General features: G+C 36.9%; 1 long non-coding RNA gene across 7 annotated transcripts; it reads right to left on the minus strand.

Moving 5' to 3' along the window:
- Positions 1-962: 962 nt before the first annotated feature.
- LOC113341642 lies at positions 963-5,027 on the minus strand. 7 transcript variants are annotated; one of them, XR_003356065.1, is made up of 8 exons: positions 4,789-5,027; positions 4,583-4,651; positions 4,135-4,361; positions 3,379-3,512; positions 3,214-3,273; positions 3,043-3,132; positions 1,578-1,900; positions 963-1,498 (listed from the first exon to the last, which is right to left on the minus strand). It is a non-coding gene; the product is annotated as an uncharacterized LOC113341642 (long non-coding RNA). The 7 variants fall into 7 exon arrangements; XR_003356064.1 differs by having other exon boundaries at positions 1,578-1,717; positions 1,858-1,900; positions 3,043-3,273; positions 4,789-5,022; XR_003356061.1 differs by having other exon boundaries at positions 1,578-1,717; positions 1,836-1,900; positions 3,043-3,273; positions 4,789-5,022.
- Positions 5,028-6,189: the final 1,162 nt, after the last annotated feature.

Here is a 6,189-nt window from a genome sequence, read left to right on the forward strand (position 1 = left end):
ATCCCCATCAGGCTTAGGATCGAAATCCAGATGGGGGATCACTCAGCACTCGTAATGATTGAGGAAATCATAAGAAGGGAAGAGAAGAAGATGAAGGAAAGTAGTCGTTGGAGGAGGAGAGAGGGTATAGCCAAAATAGCCGTCGTCTAAGTAAAAGTCCTCTTTCACAACTGTCAAGACAATGTTGACACATATAAAATAAGAACATCAACCATGGAGAAGTTCTAAGCCGTTCTCAAAAAGTGAAAACCGGGTAATGAGTGACAGTTTTGAGCTTAAAATACGGATGATCTGTAAAATAGATAATCATTATCCTATTTTAAAAATTGAAAACGGGTAACCCGAGTATTTGACTTTTTACAATTACACTCCACATACACCATCATCAACTGAACTGGTTATCACCCCTACTTACGATCTTGTGACACCGCGGCCAGAACTTATTACTTCAACCACAAGAACTGAACTGGCAATCAACCCCAACTTCTAGCGGATTACCATTGAAACTATCTGCAGAAAGCATGTTATTAAGAGGGGATAACAAGCGTATTTTGTAATTTTTCCTTTATCCCATGAGCAAACAAATCCATTCATCTACTCCCTCCGTTCTTTTTTAATAGGCCAGTTTTGTTTTTAGCGAAATTTAAGGAAATTAAGAGAACTAATCATTGAAAGTGGTCCTCATGACACTTGTCAATAAAAGAAGTGAAGTGAAATGGTCCCCATGACACTTGTTAGCAAAAGAAGTAAAGTGAAGTGGTCCACATGACACTTGTCATCAAAAAAAGTTAAGAAAAAAGTGGTCCCAAAAAATTAAAATAACATTTGACTTTCCCAATTAGGAAACTGGCCTATTTTTTTGAAACTTTTATTTATAGAAACTGGCCTATTAAAAAAGAACGGAGGGAGTAATTCTAACCACGATAGTAATAAATGTTTCGGCATTGTAGATTCATGATTACTTAACAAATTCACCACAAGCCTGAAAACACGTACACATGAGAAAATCATCGTTCACCCGAAAAGCTCATTGAGAACCAATCACAAATCCTTGTCATATATTGTTACTTAGCTGAAAATCTAACTTAAGACCGGGTCAATCATCCCTTTAAAACTCTGAATCGAGTTCTCTGTTTGATGTTTGAAGAAAACTTGAAAGGGGGTGTTGACTGGTCAAGCTATATAGAACGGCTAATGAGCATTCGTTTCACTATAAGCGGATGATGGTGGACCGTTTTGAGAGGAATGGGTAATGATAACCCGTTTTTCTCTTTGAAACGGCTGACCATTGCCCGTCCACTATTTAAATCGGGAATTACCGCTGGGGCTAGGCTCTTCCCAGGCTGATGTGTAAAGGCATTTGGGAAGAGGCTGGGAAGCTCCACAAGACCCAGTCTAAAGACTTGGATTTTTCAATGGGTTTCGATGGCCAGACCTTAACTATGTCACCTTCAGAACCTGACCACATATCGCCTGTAGTTCATATTAACCAATGTACCTGTCAGTTAAGAAAGCTCAAATTCAATGTATGAGAAATGAATCATCAATTTATATATAATCTCTAAGCACAGCACTACCTGTAGAACCAATCATTGCTACTGAACCAGATCAGTACTGATCAGCCCCCATCATCGCAGCCATTAGCACACCAATCCGACTTCCCTTCTATTATCGACGCTCTCATTCCCACAACGATAAATGCTACTTTCGAGGGTACCTGCAAAACAAACAACAAAAGTAGACCTAGTTATTACATGGGTGTGATGGATATCTATGGAGGTAGTATGATGGATATCCATGGGGGTCTACAAAGAGTGCAATTATACAATAAATACTTATGTATCGTATCACTGTCACCGTTGAGGCCTTCCAGATAATTGTCACTGTCTTGGGATTGAACCTGCCAGGAGACCTAATTCAGTTATTACAACATTATATGTGACGAACCTGACTATTCAATGCAGTGGCGGAACCAGGATTTCAATATAGGGGAGCTAAAAAAAAAAATTATAGTGAAGCACCAATAGTAATCAAGGCGGCCGAAGGCCGCTGCAAATTTATTTTTTTTGGCAACCGAAGGCCGCTGCAAATTTATTTTTTTTGGAGGCCAACGGCCGCTGCAAATTTATATTTTTTGGAAGGAATAGCATAATTTGTGAGCAACTGTTGGCCCATGTCCCTATATCAAATGAACAACAACCTCGTGTTTGGAATGGTGAAGAATAGAAGTCATTATCAAATGAAGAACAACAGATGAAACAACAGACAACATCAACAAGGATGGGTTAGTTGTAAATGAAAGAGCTTGGGACATAAAAGAAGTAAAATACTCACTGAACAATGTGAACATGTTCTAAACTAGCGAAGGTGGGTAAGAAGGCTAGGAGCATAGGGACATAACACCTTTTTATTTGCGGACTAAACTAATAGACGTGATGGACTAGACTAGCGAAAGTGGTGGACTAAATATTTTTTCTCCTTCAACTTTCTCTCTCGGCCTCTCCTGTTCTCTATTCTTCTTACCCTGCATATGAAAAACCACTGAAAGATTTTGGAAAGTGGTTGGATATTTGGGCTATGGTGGAAAAAACTATTTTGAAGGGTGGACTAACTTAATGGCCTTGGTGGACTAACTAGTGAATTTTATTTTCTTAAGGGGTGAATTACTAACATGTTCAGATTTTATGAGAAAAAGGAGGGTCTACAGCCAGGGTTAGACCCCCTTTGATTCTGCCACTGATTCAATGGACATTGCAACATAAATGAGTTAGCACATACCATTCACGAAGATCAAAAAAAATAAGAAAACATTTAGCATACACATTAGTTTTACATGATTATAACCAAAAGTGAACATAAATATTTCTGAAAGAGTTTCGACACAATGATCAACATCGAGAAGCACTGTATACTTTCATAAAACAAAACCAAATAGATACACTACTGATATGATAGCAACTTAGCATAGGTATCTGATATAATGGATGAACATTATGAATTCACATATTTATGAACTACTGAACTCAAGTTGAAAACACTTACGTAAGATTTAATTGAGAAAACTTGTATGGAGCTTGTGCATTTCCCTCCTTATCTGTTCAGGTATGAAGACATTTTTCTTTGACGCCATAGCTGTGGTGGCAGAAGAAACCCATCACTCAGTTGGAAAGAGCTGGAAAGCTAGGTTTCATCTTCTTTAAAATATGTTCTTACATAGTTTTTCTAAAAAAATCTGAGTTAGTACTTTGCACAGCAAGAATAGACTTCATTTACCTGAAACAACAATACCAACAAAAAACATAACTGTGATCCGGATTTACTGTCAAGCTTATATCTCTTTTCTGTCTCAGTATTAATTCAAGTGTGGATACTACATACATGATAAATCGTCACCCCAGTTGTTGACAACCTTACAGATAACCTCATCTTCATCAGGATCCTAGAGGTCATTTAGAGGCATAAGGATGTGAAGCTCCAATCACTCTCTCGTGCATTGAACCGATGTTGTGTGTCTGTAGAAGCGAAAGAGTATTGGAATTAAACTAATGGACACTGTATTATGTCATTTCCAAAACAGAGCAATAAGAAAAGCCAATATCCACTACAAATGGGTGAATTATAGGCCAAAGGCATGCAAATTTTTCAAATTCAATGCAATGTGAACATGTTACATATTTGACAGGGCATGAAATAGCAAAAGTAGGGTATATACAATTTGGTAAGTTTTCTTAAATACAGAGACAGGTTGAGTCTGGTAGATTCTCTCAGTAAAGTCAAATAGAGACACATTTCCTCTAGTATTGGGGAGAAAAACACAAACAGGTTAACAAAATGGTCTCCAACAACAGAGTTCAGTACTACAGAATGGTTATTATGGTACAAATTTGATTATGTACCATTTTTAACTGTAAGCTTATTCATTTACTTTATCTCGGCCAAATAGAACCGAGCAATGAGCATATCTAAGAAAAAATCACAAGGCAAGTTCTGGAATTTGCAATACCTAGCTAGGTATATTGATAGTTTGGTCAACGTTGTTTTCTCTAGGAAACAATATACATCAGGTAATTATCAATCAACTATAAAGCTCCGAATGAAAAAGAAAATTCAAAAATAGGAAATTGATCACCTTACCATTTAAAATCACCAACAGAAAATACATCAGGGCAGTGTTCCTATGTGTTCAACCTGGAAAAACTCTCAATTGTCCAAATAAATCTCGAAGTTGGAGCATCCTCAATTATGGATTCTCAATGGTAGAAACAGTACTTTCAGGTTGCGCTGCAAGAGATAACCTTCAGATTTAGCTTGCTTAACTGCCAAAGCGGTCAAACCAATGTTCAACCGGGCACAGTACAATTCTGTCAATAAACAAATGACAACCTTCAGAAATGATCTAATTAACAAACAAAAATTCAATCCAAAAATCCTAATTTAATCAATAAAAATTAAAATAAAAGTAGGAATGAATCCATAAATTCAGTATGTATCTCTAAATTTAAATATACAAAGTGTACGATTTCTAGTGAACACCCTCAAGACTCAAACACTAAAAACAAATGAAAATTAGATTTGATTTTACCTGGACTGTGTATTCGTATAATCTGTCAAATTACGCTTCTTAGATCCAAAAAATGCCGCAAACATGAACCTGTTGAGTTCAGCATAGTTCCATTTATCTTAAAATCTTTGGATGAAAAACACAATCGTTTTTAGAGATTTAGATTGAAGAAACAAAAAATAAACCCAATTAGAAGAAACTCAGATCAAATTAGAGATGTACCATACCTGTTGATTAAACCGTATGAAATCCTTTTAGAGTCTTTATTTATAAACTAAAATCGCCTTATTTCAGTGTTCATAGACAGGACGAAGAAGGATTTTCTTGTGTAGGGTTTCATTAGAGAGTAGGGAGAATATGGAGTCGAAAGACGCGAGATGTATTAGATTTGGTTTTGTATGATTTTCGGGAAAGTACCCATCACCTACCCCATTTCTGGTGCCAAAACCCACTGTCACTATTCCTATTAGTCGATATTCTCGGGCCAAAACTTCTAGGATTCGACCTTTTGTCTGTATTCTCTGATTCGAGCATTAGATTAGGATTTAACCGTGTGATGATCCAAAAAGTCTATTTGAACCAAGCTTTAGATTTTTCTGTATTCTCTGATTCGATATTCACACAAGTTTCAATGTGCTCCACCACAAGTGGCCCTCTATTGTCCTCCGACGGGCCCATCCACCACAAGTGGCCCTCTATTGTCCTCCGACGGGTCCACTGGGACCCATATAAAAATATGTGAGATTTTTTTAGAGTGTTGTTTTTGTGTGGTTCAGACCCTCGGTCTGTTAAGAACCACTGGTGATGATCACAATGTGTCAGTCTGACTCATTGTTGTAATTATTAGCAAGATCAAAGAGCGGAGCAGGTTACGGCACTCTTAGAGCTTCTCCAATGGTCATGTGGTCAGCTTCATATGTGGCATTGTGGGAAGACATCCTTTATCCTATATTTTAACAATTTTCCCTAAATATAAGGAATGGAAAAAATCTTTCTCCAACCCTATAGTATGCTGAACCTTTCTTTGCCGAGCTGTAAATATTGATTTTTTTTAATGAAAGAATTTTTTGACTCCCTCCATTATTTTGGCGGCATCATAAATCTGGTAAACAGAATTCCCTCCAAAAACTAGGTCATGAGTTATCTTGATTTGCCTATAAATAGATAAGAATATGCAAACTCTATTTCATCAGTTCTTTATTCAGTCGCTTGATAGAAATTAAGATAAAGAGAAAAGATTGGTGAGGTTCAATATTTTGTTTTCCTGTCAATCTTTTTTTTTTCTTCAGATTCGGTAGATTTAATTATCATCCAATTTTTTCCTTGGCTGAGATGTAATCAACCTTTTTTTTTTTTCAATTTTTGGGAAGTTGCTGGTGAAGTATGTAAGACCCTATGTCGATCGAGTGTCAACAAGCAAACAAGGAAAATGAAAATGTTCATGTTCCTACAACTTCTCCCGATCCGTCTACTGTGTTTGTAACCCCACAAACCCATTATCATCATTCCATTCAACAACCACAATTTCCTGTACAATACCCTCCTTTTGGTATAAATCAATTCAGTGGTCCGTTTTCATCGACTGTTGAACAACCATATGGGGTTGGGTATTCCTTTCAAAGTCATAT

The sequence above is a fragment of the Papaver somniferum genome, unplaced genomic scaffold, assembly GCF_003573695.1.
Source record: "Papaver somniferum cultivar HN1 unplaced genomic scaffold, ASM357369v1 unplaced-scaffold_30, whole genome shotgun sequence".
Lineage (NCBI taxonomy): Eukaryota > Viridiplantae > Streptophyta > Magnoliopsida > Ranunculales > Papaveraceae > Papaver > Papaver somniferum.